Source organism: Prionailurus viverrinus, chromosome A3 (genome assembly GCF_022837055.1).
Source record: "Prionailurus viverrinus isolate Anna chromosome A3, UM_Priviv_1.0, whole genome shotgun sequence".
Classification (NCBI taxonomy): domain Eukaryota; kingdom Metazoa; phylum Chordata; class Mammalia; order Carnivora; family Felidae; genus Prionailurus; species Prionailurus viverrinus.
Genome location: NC_062563.1, coordinates 85860174 through 85874912, shown reverse-complemented (window position 1 = coordinate 85874912; position 14739 = coordinate 85860174). Strand labels below are relative to the sequence as shown.

Here is a 14739-nt window from a genome sequence, read left to right as displayed (position 1 = left end):
TGTGTCCCTATGAATCAGCACTCCTGTATCCTTCAGATAAATTCCTAGTAGTGCAATTGCTGGGTTGCAGGGTAGTTCTATTTTAAATTTTTTGAGGAACCTCCACACTTTTCCAGGGCGACTGTACCAGTTTGCATTCCCACCAACAGTGCAAGAGGGTTCTTGTTTTTCCACATCCTCACCAGCATCTGTAGTTGCTGGAGTTGTTAGTTTTAGCCACTCTGACTGGTGTGAGGTGGTATCTCGGTGTGGTTTTGATTTGTATTTCCCTGATGAGGAGTGACGTTGAGCATCTTTTCATTTGTCTATTGGCCATCTGGATGTCTTCTTTGGAAAAGTGTCTGTTCATGTCTTCTGCCCATTTCTTCACTGGATTATTTGTTTTTGGGTGTTGAGTTTAGTAAGTTCTTTATAGATTTTGGATCTATAAAGATTTTGGATACTAACCCTTTATCCGATATGTCACTTGCAAATATCTTTTCCCATTCCGTTGGTTGCCTTTTAGTTTTGTTGATTGTTTCCTTTGCAGTGCAGAAGATTTTTATCTCAATGAGGTTCCAATAGTTCATTTTTGCTTTTAATTCCCTTGCCTTTGGAGATGTGTTGAGCAAGAAATTACTGCTGCTGAGGTCAAAGAGGTTGTTGGCTTGCTTTGTCCCCTAGGGTTTTGATGGTTTCCTGTCTCACATTTAGGTCTTTCATCATTTGGAGTTTATTTTTGTGTATGGTGTAAGAAAGTGGTATAGTTTCATTCTGCATGTTGCTGTCCAGTTCTTCCAGCACCATTTGCTAAAAAGACTGTCTTTTTTCCGTTGGATACTCTTACCTGTTTTGTCAAAGGTTAGTTGGCCATACATAGTGGGTCCGATTCTGGGTTCTCTATTTTATTCCATTGTTCTATGTGTCTGTTTTTTGTGCCAATACCATACTGTCGTCATGATTACGGCTTTGTAGTAGAGGCTAAAGTCTGGGATTGTGATGCCTCCCACTTTGGTTTTCTTCTTCAATATTACTTTGGCTATTCGGGTCTTTTGAGGTTCCATACAAATTTTAGAATTGTTTGTTCTGGCTTTGAGAAGAATTCTGGTGCTGTTTTGATTGGTATTGCATTGAATGTGTAGATTGTTTTGGGTAGTATTGACATTTTAACAATATTTATACTTCTAATCCATGAGCATGGAATGTTTTTTCATTTCTTTGTGTGTTCTTCAACTTCCTTCATAACTTTTCTGTGGTTTTCAACATACAGATATTTTATATCGTTGGTTAGGTTAATTCCTAGGTATTTTATGGTTCTTGGTGCAATTGTAAATGGGATCAATTTCTTGACTTCTTTTTCTGTTGCTTCATTATTGGTGTATAGAAATGCAGCTGATTTCTGTACATTGATTTTGTACCTTGAAACTTTGCTGAATTCATATATCAGTTCTAGCAGCCTTTTGGTGGAGTCTTTCAGGTTTTCCATGTAGAGTATCATGTCGTCTGTGAAAAGTGAACGTTTGACTTCTTTGACAATTTGGATGACTTTTATTTCATTTTATTGTCTGATTGCTGATGCTAGGACTTCCAATACTATGTTAAACAACAGTGGTGAGAGTAGATGTCCCTGTCATGTTCCTGATCTTAGGGGGAAAGCTCTGTTTTTCCCCATTGAGGATGATATTACCTGTGGCCTTTTCATATGGATTTTATGGTGTTTAGGTATGTTCTTTCTATCCTGGCTTTCTTGAGGGTCTTTATTAAGAAAGGATGCTGTATTTTGTCAAATGCTTTTTCTCCATCTATTGACAGGATCATATGGTTCTTATCCTTTATTTTATTAATGTGATGTATCACATTGATTGATTTGCAAATATTGAGCCAGTCCTGCAGCCCAGAAATGAATCCCACTTGATCATGGTGAATAATTCTTTTTATATGCTGTTGAATTTGATTTGCTAGTATCTTGTTGAGAATTTTTGCATCAATTTTCATCAGGGATATTGGTCTGCAGTTCTCCTTTTTTGTGAGGTCTCTGGTTTGGGAATCAAGGTAATGCTGGCTTCATAGAATGAGTCTGGAAGTTTCCTTCTGTTTCTATTTTTTGAAACAGCTTGAGAAGGATAGGTATTAACTCTGCTTTAAATGTCTGATAGAATTCCCCTGGGAAGCCATCTGGCCCAGAACTCTTATTTGTTGGGAAATTTTTGATAACTGATTCAATTTCTTCACTAGTTATGGGTCTGTTCAAATTTTCTATTTCTTCCTGTTTGAGTTTTGGTAGTGTGTGGGTGTCTAGGAATTTGTCCAATTCTTCCAGGTTGTCCCATTTGTTGGCACATAATTTTTCATAGTATTCTCTGGTAATTGTTTGTATTTCTAGGGATTGGTTGTGATAAATCCATTTTCATTCATGATTTTATCTATTTGGGTCTTTTAGTTTTGAGAAGTCTGGCTAGGGATTTACAATTTTGTTTATTTTTTCAAAAAACCAGCTCTTAGTTTCATTGATCTGTTCTCCTGTTTGTTTCTTTTTTTTGGATTCTATATTGTTTGTTTTTGCTCTGAACTTTATTATTTCTCTTCTTCTGCTGGCCCTGGGGTTTCTTTGTTGTTCTGTTTCTAGTTCCTTTAGGTGTGCTGTTAGATTTTGTATTTGGGATTTTTCTTGTTTCTTGAGATAGGCTTGGATTGCAATGTATTTTCCTTTCATGACTGCCTTCGCTGCATCTCAAAGGGTTTGGACTGTTGTGTTTTCATTTTAATTTGTTTCCGTATATTTTTAAATTTCTTCTTTAATTGTCTGGTTGACCCATTCATTCTTTAGTAGGATGTTCTTTAACCTCCATGCATTTGCAGGTTTTCCAAATTTTTCCTGTGGTTGATTTCAGGTTTCATAGTGTTGTGATCTGAAAATGTGCGTGGTTTGATATTAATTCTTTTATATTTATTGAGGGCTGTTTTGCGACCCAGTATGTGATCTATCTTGGAGAATGTTCTGTGTGCACTCGAGAAGAATGTGTATTCTGCTGCTTTAGGTTGAAAAGTTCTGAATATATCAGTCAAGTCCTTCTGGTCCAGTGTATCATTCAGGGTCATTATTTCTTTATTGATTTTCTGCTGGATGATCTGTCCATTGCGGTAAGTGGAGTATTAAAGCCCCCTGAGATTACCACATTCTTACCAATAAGATAGCTTATGTTTGTGATTAATTGTTTTATATGTTTTGGTGCTTTAAAATTTGGTGTATAAACATTTGTAATTGTTAGCTCTTCTTGATGGATAGACCCCATAATTATGATATAATTTCTTGTTGCAGCCTTTAGTTTAAAATCTGGTTTGTGTGATATAAGAATGGCTATTCCAGCTTTCTTTTGACTTCCAGTAGCATGATAGTTGGTTCTCCTTCCCCTCACTTCCAATCTGAAGGTGTACTCAGGTCTAAAATGGGTTTCTTGTAGACAGCAAATAGATAGGTCTTGTTTTTTTATCCACTCTGATACCCTGTGTCTTTTGACTAGAGCATTTAGCCTATTTACATTCAGTGTTATTGTTGAAAGGTATGGGTTTAGAGTCATTGTGTTATCTGTAGATTTCATGCTTGTGATGTCTCTGGTCCTTTGTGGTCCTTGCAACATTTCACTCACAGAGTCCGCCTTAGGATCTCTTGTAGGGCTGGTTTAGTGGTGATGAATTCCTTCAGTTTTTGTTTGTTTGGGAAAACCTTTATTTCTCTTCCTATTCTGAATGACAGGCTTACTGGATAAAAGATTCTTGGCTGCATATTTTTCCTATTCAGCACATTGAAAATATCCTGCCACTCCTTTCTGGACTGCCAAGTTTCAGTAGATAGGTCTGCTACTACCTTTATGTGTCTACCCTTGTAGGTTAAGGCCTGTTGGTCCCTGGCTGCTTTCAGAATTCTCTCTTTATCTTTGTATTTTGCCAGTTTCACTATGATATGTCATGTAGGAGATTGATCGATTCAAGTTACATCTCAAGGGAGTTCTTTGTGCCTCCTGGATTTCAATATCTGTTTCCTTCCCAAGATTGGGGAAGTTCTCAGCTATGATTTGTTCAAGTACACCTTCTGCCCCTTTCTCTCTCTCTTCTTCTGGAACTCCTGTGATACGGATATTATTCCGTTTCATTGAATCACTTAGTTCTCTAATTCTCCCCTCATGGTCCAGAATTTTTTTGTCTTTCTTTTTCTTTTTGTCTTTCTTTTTTGTCTTTCCCGTTTCTCCTCAATACCCATCTTTTTCTATAATTTTATCTTCTATTTCACCTGTTCTTCCCTCTGTCTCTTCAGTCCTCACTGTCACGGCCTCTAATTTATTTTGCCCCTCATTTACAGCATTTTTAAATTCATCATGACTATTTTTTAGTTCCTTGATCTCTGCAGCAATAGATCCTCTGCTGTCTTCTATGCTTTTTTCAAGCCCAGTGATTAATCTTATGATTATTATTCTAAATTCTTGTCCAGTTATATTATTTATATCTGTTTTGATCAATTCTTTAGCTGTCATTTCTTCTAGAATTTCTTTTGAGGAGAATTCTTCGTTTTGTCATTTGGATAGTTTTTTGTCCCTATGTGTTTTTTTTTTTTTATGAAATTTATTGACAAATTGGTTTCCATACAACACCCAGTGCTCATCCCAAAAGGTGCCCTCCTCAATACCCATCACCCACCCTCTCCTCCCTCCCACCCCCCATCAACCCTCAGTTTGTTCTCAGTTTTTAACAGTCTCTTATGCTTTGGCTCTCTCCCATTCTAACCTCTTTTTTTTTTTTTCCTTCCCCTCCCCCATGGGTTCCTGTTAAGTTTCTCAGGATCCACATAAGAGTGAAACCATATGGTATCTGTCTTTCTCTGTATGGCTTATTTCACTTAGCATCACACTCTCCAGTTCCATCCACGTTGCTACAAAAGGCCATATTTCATTTTTTCTCATTGCCACGTAATATTCCATTGTGTATATAAACCACAATTTCTTTATCCATTCATCAGTTGATGGACATTTAGGCTCTTTCCATAATTTGGCTATTGTTGAGAGTGCTGCTATGAACATTGGGGTACAAGTGGCCCTATGCATCAGTACTCCTGTATCCTTTGGATAAATTCCTAGCAGTGCTATTGCTGGGTCATAGGGTAGGTCTATTTTAATTTTTTGAGGAACCTCCACACTGCTTTCCAGAGCGGCTGCACCAATTTGCATTCCCACCAACAGTGCAAGAGGGTTCCCGTTTCTCCACATCCTCTCCAGCATCTATAGTCTCCTGATTTGTTCATTTTGGCCACTCTGACTGGCGTGAGGTGATACCTGAGTGTGGTTTTGATTTGTATTTCCCTGATAAGGAGCGACGCTGAACATCTTTTCATGTGCCTGTTGGCCATCCGGATGTCTTCTTTAGAGAAGTGTCTATTCATGTTTTCTGCCCATTTCTTCACTGGGTTATTTGTTTTTCGGGTGTGGAGTTTGGTGAGCTCTTTATAGATTTTAGATACTAGCCCTTTGTCCGATATGTCATTTGCAAATATCTTTTCCCATTCTGTTGGTTGCCTTTTAGTTTTCTGGGTTGTTTCCTTTGCTGTGCAGAAGCTTTTTTCTTCATAAGGTCCCAGTAATTCACTTTTGCTTTTAATTCCCTTGCCTTTGGGGATGTGTCGAGTAAGAGATTGCTACGGCTGAGGCCAGAGAGGTCTTTTCCTGCTTTCTCCTCTAAGGTTTTGATGGTTTCCTGTCTCACATTTAGGTCCTTTATCCATTTTGAGTTTATTTTTGTGAATGGTGTGAGAAAGTGGTCTAGTTTCAACCTTCTGCATGTTGCTGTCCAGTTCTCCCAGCACCATTTGTTAAAGAGGCTGTCTTTTTTCCATTGGATGTTCTTTCCTGCTTTGTCAAAGATGAGTTGGCCATACATTTGTGGGTCTAGTTCTGGGGTTTCTATTCTATTCCATTGGTCTATGTGTCTGTTTTTGTGCCATGTCCCTATGTGTTTTAAAAGCTTGTTATGTGCCCTGCACCTGTGAACACTACTATACTGAAGAGGGGTCATACACTGTCCAGGGCCTGGCCCTTCAGGAGGTGTTTTTTGGAGTGTGCTACTTGCTCTTTGTTGTTGTGACTTTGGTTACTTTATCTCCGTACTTGTAGTGATGTTTTGGACCCTCCACCAGGTGGGCTTTGATTTGTTTGTTGAAGTAGGCCTGGAAAGGAAAACAAAACAAAAAATAAAAACAAACACACAAAAAAAGCCCCCAAAACAAAAAAACCAGAAACACCAGATACAAGTAGCCAACAGGGTGGAGGCGGTGCTGATGGAAGAGGCCTTATCCCATACAAAGAGAGAAATTACAGGGGCAGGGGTAAAAGAAAAGAGAATAAAAATGACCAAAGAAACTATACGACTTAATCCAGAGAGAGAGTAAGGAAAATAAAGAAGGAGGCGGGGGAAAAGGAAAAGAAAATAAAATTGACCAGACAGAAACTATATGGCTTAATTCAGAGAGAGAAAGGAAAATAAAGAAGGAGGTGTACATTATGTATAAAGAGAATAGATTAAATATTTCTGCTTAAACAAACCAACAACCAGAGTAACCAGACTAGAGGAGGGAGGAGATAAGGAGAAAAGGAAGATTATATATGTATATACATATGTTATGTATATATGTGTGTGTGTGTGTGTTATATGTATATATATGTGTTATATATGTATATAAGTATACATACATATGCGTGTGTATATTCTTCCATATATACATATGTTCTTTCTGTATATATTATATATATTATTCTATATTCTAGGTTATGTACATAGAATATGTATAATAAGAATTATCCAAGAATTAAACCAGGCAGTGCAACAGCCCTAGTCTGGAGGAGGGGCTGTCTGGTTTGTCAGCATCAATACTGCTCCAGTAGATATGCAGTTACCAAGTGCAGAGCGGCGTGGTTCGGTTCAGTGTAGGTGGTTCTGCCTCCCATGTGGGCCTGCTGTCCATTCCCTGAAGCCCCACCTTGTTGGTGATGGGGAGATAGATGGCGACCCCCCAGTCTCTCCTCCACGGATCAGGTGCCCCAAACCACTCTGTTCAAGCCATCCTCACCGTGGTAGGGGCACAAATGAGGTGGTTTGTCCTGCTCCATTGATTCCCGTGCCTCCCTAGCGCTTGGCTGGGATTTAAACCCCGATGTCTTAAAGAGTCCCACTCCGTGCACCCTGATTCCAGGGAAGAGCCACCCCGTGCCACTGCACAGTGCCTCCCGTGGTTTGTCCCACTCTGCAAATCCTTTGTCTCCCTGGAGCTAGCTGCGACATAAACCCCGATGTCTTTAAGGTTCCCACTCTTTGCCACCCAATATATGTTCTCTGGCTGGTGGGCACAGGCAGGGTCTTTGTCCTTTGAATGGCCATATAGTTTCTTCCCACAGCACTCCAGGGAGGGGATTACTTTCTCTCACTGCAGACTGCGCCTCTGAACTAGTTACTGAGCCTGGGACCGGCTCCTCTCCTCCCCAGGTGTGTGAACAGGGCAGCTGGCCCCAGTGCAGAGAAAGCCCCACAGTTAGAGATTGGATATTTCTCTGTCCCAGTCTGTGGTTTTTCTCTTGTCCAGATACAGTCCTACGCTTCCCCATCCTCTCTTTCTCTTCCCTTTGTCTTCCTGCAGAAGGGGATCCCTCCCCTCCGTTCCTCTGCTGCCCATTTTATTTCTCCCAGTTCGCAATCACGCACCTATGGCCCATCACATTGTCCCAGTAGGTCCCTGGGGATGTCTCTGTCACTTTGCCACCCGGACTCTTGGAGTTCAAAGTCCTTTGGCCTCAACACTGCTGTGTTTGAGAGACAAGGGAACTTTGGATCCCCTACTTCTCCGCCATGTTAGCCCCCTTCTTTTAATGTTTATTTTTGAGAGAGCTCAAGTCGGGGAGGGGCAAAGAGAGGGAGACAGAGGATCTGAAGTGGGCTCTGTGATGACAGGCTGACAGTGACCCCAATGTGGGGCTTAAACGTTGAAGCCAGACGCTCAACTGACTGAGCCACCCAAGTGTCCTGATTCTCTAGAATTTTCAAGAGGCAACTAATTTTTTAAAAAATATCATTATTGGAGCACCTGGGTGGCTCAGTCGGTTAAGCTTCCAACTCTTGATTTTGGCTCAGGTCATGATCTCACGGATCTTGGGTTTGAGCCCCACATTTGTCTTTGTGCTGACAGCATGGAGCCTGCTTGGGATTGTCTCTCTCTTCCTCTCTCTCTGTTCCTTCCCTGCTTGCATGCTCTTTGTCTCTCTCAAAATAAATAAATTAAAAAAAAAGGTATCATTATCAACTCTGGAGTTTTCAGTTTTACTGGGTTTCAGTTTTTTGTAGGTATTATTCTTCTTGATGTTGCAGTTGTTCCATCTTTGGCCAGTGGGAGCCTTTGCAGGTGGTCTGCTACATACTTTTGACATGACCCCAGTAAGTCTGCAGCTTCAGCCCAGTTCATTGTTTAGCATTTATATTCTTTTCTGGTCCACAGAGATTTTTTTCTGGCTTTTGAGCCCAAGTTTATACTTTTGTTTTTCTGTCTTTACACTTTATCATTGCTTTCTTTATGGAGTAGGTTGGTGAATGAAAATATCACTTCCCTGCACCACCTTGAGTACAGTGTCCAAAAGAAGTTTTGAAATGATCACCCATTTGTAAGATGTCTTCAACAAATAAACAGAAATTTCAGTGCAGCAATGACATAGGAGAAAAATGTCATGATCATGAGACACACCTAAGGAGATGACGGGTCCAGAAAGGGTCAGGCTGAAGACTTGAGGTCTTGACCACAGTGGTAGGAGGAGGAAGCAGATATCAGAACTGTGCGTTTGCTCTGTACATTGCGCTCTGGGTTAGCCACAGAAAAATGTTTGTCCTTTACAGTCTAGAATGTGAGTTTTAGCCACTCTCAAGAAGTTATATCTTGCCTTCTTTAAGTTTTAGCTTAAAGGACTCTTTAAGGGAATGTTTATCCATAGACTCTTGGATGAGGTGACCGACATACCTGGTGTTGGGAATAAGCAAAAGCAGAACAACTGTCCTCTGAGACTTATTTTTGTTGGAATGTGCTGAGCATTCCAACTGCAGAGTAAAACTGCAGTGACATAGCTGAATTTTAAGTTCTTGAGTTGATACTATAGAAATAATCTATTCATGTTCTACTTTTTAAGAACCTCCTTATTTTTCATTAATTATTGAATAGTATTTCAAAAAGATGGGTGTTTCTAGTTAAAATGATATATATTTTATGCTGAATGAAAATGTCTCAAATATGTCCATTAATTTAAAAAGACAAAAGTGTGTGTGTGCGTTTGTGTATTGTTTTGGGCTTTACTAATATCATCCTTATCTGGCATCACAAAAATCTCCACACTTTATCCTTCCCACAGATTCATGATTGATCTTTTAAATTGGAGCTAAGTAGCAAATAAATGAATATATACATCAATAACAATTATTTTCTGAGGTACTTTTCAAATCTGAAGATTTTGTTTAAACTGTTTTTATTAAGTTTAGAATAACTGATAACTTTCTTTTGATAGGAGAAATGCTACAATTAATCCCAGACTAATATTGTATTTTTCTGAATAGTATTATAATTTAAATTAGCTCATCTTGTATTAGTTAATACAGTTGAAACAAGTTCAGTTTCTTTTATGAGTATTAGTGGAGGTTTAGACTCTTGGGCATTAAAAAATAATGCAAAAAAAGGTGACAAAATATTTGGTGGTTGATAAGGCTTAGAGTTCCTAGTTATGTTGTATATGAATTGATAAAACACCGAACTTTGGAAAGTGAGATCTTGTCAAATGGAATGGGAGCTTTAATTCTCCAACGTTGACTGAAATCAGTTAATTTTCCTGTAACATTCTTGTCTCTGCTTGAGTTACTTTGTTAATAGATTTTTTTTTTAATTGAAACTTGGGGCAATACTTTTTACAAGTTTGAATTTTCAAATTTTATAGACAGGTAATCCAAGCCCGGGCATGAAGTTTAGGAAACCATGACCTCTGCCTTGGCTTCCTCATCCTGTCCAGTCCAGGAGCTTTATGCAATCAGAGCTTTGTGGCATGGCAGCTTTGAGATGGCAGATCTACAGTGACGGTGCTACCAACACTGCAAGTTAGATCACCTCTATCTCATGCTGGGTAAAGTATGGTTTTGAAATGCCTTGTTCTTAGTTTTAAATTGGAGAGCTTAACTAGTATCAAAAGCTATGTTTACTCCTATGTTTTAATTATGCTTTTTGCATTTCCGTCTGGTATTGTAGGTTTCAAGTGTTTTCTTCTTGCTACTGGTGTAATAAATGCTCATTGTAAATGCCCAAACATGAGAGAAATACGAGGTATAAAACGAGCACACCCAGCAATCCCACTGTAGAAGATGCATCCTTAACCACTTAGGCCTACCAGTTTCATGCACCAACCAGCCTGACTTTCAACTGTCAGCACCTGAGAGTCTTTGAGTGAGGATTTTGCTTGAGAGCAAATTGTGTTTGGGCTAGCTACAAGTGCTGAGGAATCAGTTGCCCTTGGGAGCCCTCAACCGTGACTGACAAGATGTGTTAGTAAATGGCTCCACTTCCTTGGCTCTCAGTTGGGATAACTAAAGACAGTGTTCTAGGTCTTCCCAGCATTCTCCGGTAGGATTAAGCTTCTGTTGTCCACACTGGTAACTTGCTTGAGGACAACACCTTCTAATGACTTCCCCCCCTTCCTATCTTCTCTACTCCCCAACTGAGTTTTCCTGGGATTACCTCCTAAATGAACCTCTTGTACTTTTTTCTTCTGGGAGGACCTAACTTAACATACCCATCTTCCAAGGATGATGCCATAACTTCAAATTCTCATTCTTTTCATGTGAATGTGAAGAATCACTGCTGTTCTAGGGGCTTTCTCTAGGTTGGAAATTTAGCCAGAGATTCTGTCCGTTACCCTCCTGTTCATAGGAACTGAGTCTTTGGGAGCAGGGTTGTCCATTCCCTCTGGGGAGTCACTTATCAGGGTTTCTCCAGTTTGGCAACATTGACATTTGGAGCTGGGCAATACTTTGTTGTGGGGCTGTTTTCAGCTTTGTAGGATGTTTAGTAGCATCCTTGGTTTCTATCCACTAGATGTCAGGAGTATCCCTCACGGCAATTGGAACAACCAAAAATGTCTTTGAACATTGCCAAATGTCCCTGGGGGCCAGAGTTGCCCCCAGTTGAGAACAACTGAGTTAGATCAAGTACATATGGGTGGAATATGGCAAGTTTGTTTGGGGTACTTGAAGGCTTTCTGAGCACCCAACAGGAAGGAAAACGCAGATTGAAGATGACCTGAAAGAAATCTTCAAAGTTACCCTTTTGTTTTGGAGTTACCTCTGCCCCATAAAATAAGAATAAAAGAAATATATTAGAAGAATTCTTTTATGGTAATGAGGGTTCACTGGTGGTGGTGCTTAGTTTGACAGAAGCTAATGTCTTTAGAGAGGGTGATGGCTAGCTAGTGTCCTGATGGAACGTGGGAAGATGCCACTGAGTTTCTTCAAAAAGAGGGGCTCCATGAAGACCTGAGTCCTGGGTTGAAAAATCCAAGTTTTAAACTGAGTAAAAAGCCTTTTATGCTGTATAGTTATGCCTTTGTGTTCAAGTCTGTGGTTTCAAACCTCCCTGGGAAAGGAAGGGAACAAACCACTGTCAAGCATAGCTGTGGCAACAGCCTAGTCTCTCATAAAGAACAAGTAAAGATTAAGTGCTTGGGGTGTCTAAGAAATAGCTGAGCATGGCTTGATATACTTCAGAGAAATGTATTGACTAGGAGAGACCCAATAAACCTGTACCCCAGGGCAAGCCTGGGTGGACAGGCAAAGATCTGGAAATACAGTGAGCAGCAGGAATTCCCTGGGGATTGCCTCCAGTGTTGTGCAGGTGGATAAAAAGCATTTGATGTTTTCACCTGCTGTGCTTCCAGTTTGGTGCAGTGAGAAATTCAAAACCAGAGACAGGAAGCCAAGAATTTTTTGCACAAACAAGAGTCAGTCAGATTATTTCCTAGAGCAACATAAGGGTGGGAATTGAACAAGTGTTTGACATACTTTGTTTTCACACCAGGTGTCAGAGATAAGATAAGACTGTCCAAAGTCAGAGAAAATGCTGGGGAAAAAGGGATAGATTATCATCTAGTTGATAGTTTAGAATTCCAACCCCTCCTGCCATTCAAATTCTAGTTTTAAAAAGCTTGACAATTCCTCTTATACGCCCTGGGAACATATTCTAAACTTGTCTGAGCTTACTTTTTTCTTGCTTAAAATATAACGGCAGATCACTTCTACTTTTCAAAGTGACGCCATCTTTTCTGGTGTTGAAAATCGCAGTGGCTGACTTTATCCTCAATTTGGAATCTTGGGGGGAAGTGTAGGAGTTACTGGAATGTCAGCCTTTTATTAAAATTATTGGACTGTCATGGGAAATAAACTACTGGAGCTTCTGTTTCACAGTCTGCATCAGTGATTCTCAAAAGTGTAGTTCCAAAACCAGCAGCGTCACCATCGTCTAGAACCTAGTTAGAAATGCAGATTCTCAGGCCCATCCCATACCTGCTGAGTCATAAACTCTGGAAGTGGGACTCAGCAATCTGTGTTTTAACACGTTCTCCAGGGGATTCTGGTTTATACTCAAGTTTGAGAACCACTGGTCCACGTTATGGGGGAAAAGACAAAGTGAGGATGTCTCACCGTCTAGTCACAGGCTCCTGCCTAGATTCTTTTTTCATTTAATTTAATTTAATTTAATTTAATTTAATTTAATTTAATTCAATTTAATTTTTATTTCATTTCATTTCATTTTTTATTATTTTATTTTATTTTAAATTTACATCCAAATTAGTTAGCATATAGTGCAACAATGATTTCAGGAATAGATTCCTTAATGCCTCTTACCCATTTAGCCCATCCTCCCTCCCACACCCCCTCCAGTAACCCTCTGTTTGTTCTCCATATTTAAGAGTCTCTTATGTTTTGTTCCCCTCCCTGTTTTTGTATTATTTTTGTTTCCCTTTCCTTATGTTCATCTGTTCTGTGTCTTACAGTCCTCATATGAGTGAAGTCATATGATATTTGTCTTTCTCTGACTAATTTCGTTTAGCATAATACCCTCTAGTTCCATCCACATCTTGCAAATAGCAAATTTCATTCTTTTTGATTGCTAAGTAATACTCCATTATATATATATATATATATGTACCACATCTTCTTTATCCATTCATCCATCGATGGACATTTGGGCTCTTTCCATACTTTGGCTATTGTTGATAGTGCTGCTATAAACATTGGGGTGCATGTGTCCCTTCAGAACAGCATACCTGTATCCCTTGGATAAATACCTAGTAGTGTAATTGCTGGGTCGTAGGGTAATTCTATTTTTCATTTTTTGAGGAACCTCCATACTGTTTTCCAGAGTGGCTGCACCAGGTTGCATTCCCAGCAGCAATGCAAAAGAGATCCTCCTTCTCTGCATCCCTGCCAACATCTGTTGTTGCCTGAGTTGTTAACGTTAGCCATTCTGACAGGTATAAGGTGGTATCTCATTGTGGTTTTGATTTTATTTCCCTGATGATGAGTGATGTTGAGCATTCTTTCATGTGTCAGTTGGCCATCTGGATGTCTTCTTTGGAGAAGTGTCTGTTCATGTCTTTTGCCCATTTCTTAACTGGATTATTTGTTTTTTGGGTGTTGAGTTTGATAAGTTCTTTATAGATTTTGGATACTAACCCTTTATCTGATATGTTGTTTGCAAATATCTTCTTCCATTCTGTCAGTTGCCTTTTAGTTGCCTAGATTCTTACACTCTGGGACGGTCCTTGTCTTTACCTGGTTGCCAAGGAGGCACTGATACCAGGCCATGTGGAAGACTGCCTCTCCCAGTAATTCTGACCTCTGTGTAGCACCTGTGACATGGACATGAGGAATGTGGGTTCCTGGGACCAGAGAGCAAGGCCTGGCTACCTTCCAGTAAAAGGCAACAGATTCATTTGTTGAAATGCCATCGCAACTGCCTGTCAAACATAACTCTGGGTGAACAGTGGTGCTGGCTTGTGGAAATATTTCCTCTGCTAACTCCCTAAAACAAATAAGAATAAGAAAAATGGTCATCTTTAATGAGTTCCAGTGATGTGCCGGGCACTGTGCTAAATTAGCCCTATGTGTGTAAACTTCACTGAATCATCACAGCTCTCTGGTAGGCATTTGCTGTACACTGAATGTTTGTGTCTCCTCCAAATTTGTATGTTGAGTCTATAACCAGACTCAAGGGGTTTGCTGCTTGGGGTGCATCAAATTGAACACAACCCAAGGAAATGGTGAAACCAAAGAACTTTTCATTACTTGTTACAAGTAAAGAGATGGGAAGATAGCTCGTAAAGTGCTGTCTCCCTATGGCGTTAGTACAGGCAGCTTTTGTGCAGTGTATTAGAGGTGGGGGCAGGGAGCTTGCTTAGGCACTTTGGTTCAATTATGCATGCCTAGTGTGTCAGCTTGGTGGTGCATACATCATATGTTCCAAACATGGTGGAAAGCTCTGCCCATAGGAGGAGATCTTAGCATTATAATGAGCTAAAAGTAACTTCGGACAACTGAGGGGAGCTTCTGCATAGGTCTTCAGCTCCAGTTCATCTCAAACTGACTCATGTAAAGAGCTGTCAGGTGAGACACACCTAGCAAGGGGTTATTAGGTGAAACACTTACTTG

The 14739-nt window shown here is 39.9% G+C and overlaps 1 long non-coding RNA gene across 1 annotated transcript in view; it reads left to right on the top strand.

Moving 5' to 3' along the window:
• The window catches only part of LOC125162732 (uncharacterized), a 524310-nt gene that overhangs the window by 11634 nt on the left and 497937 nt on the right, over positions 1-14739 (top strand). Inside the window, exon 2 of the long non-coding RNA XR_007151148.1 lies at positions 9981-10163. This is a non-coding gene — a long non-coding RNA (uncharacterized LOC125162732). The remainder of the gene's footprint in view (positions 1-9980; positions 10164-14739) is intronic.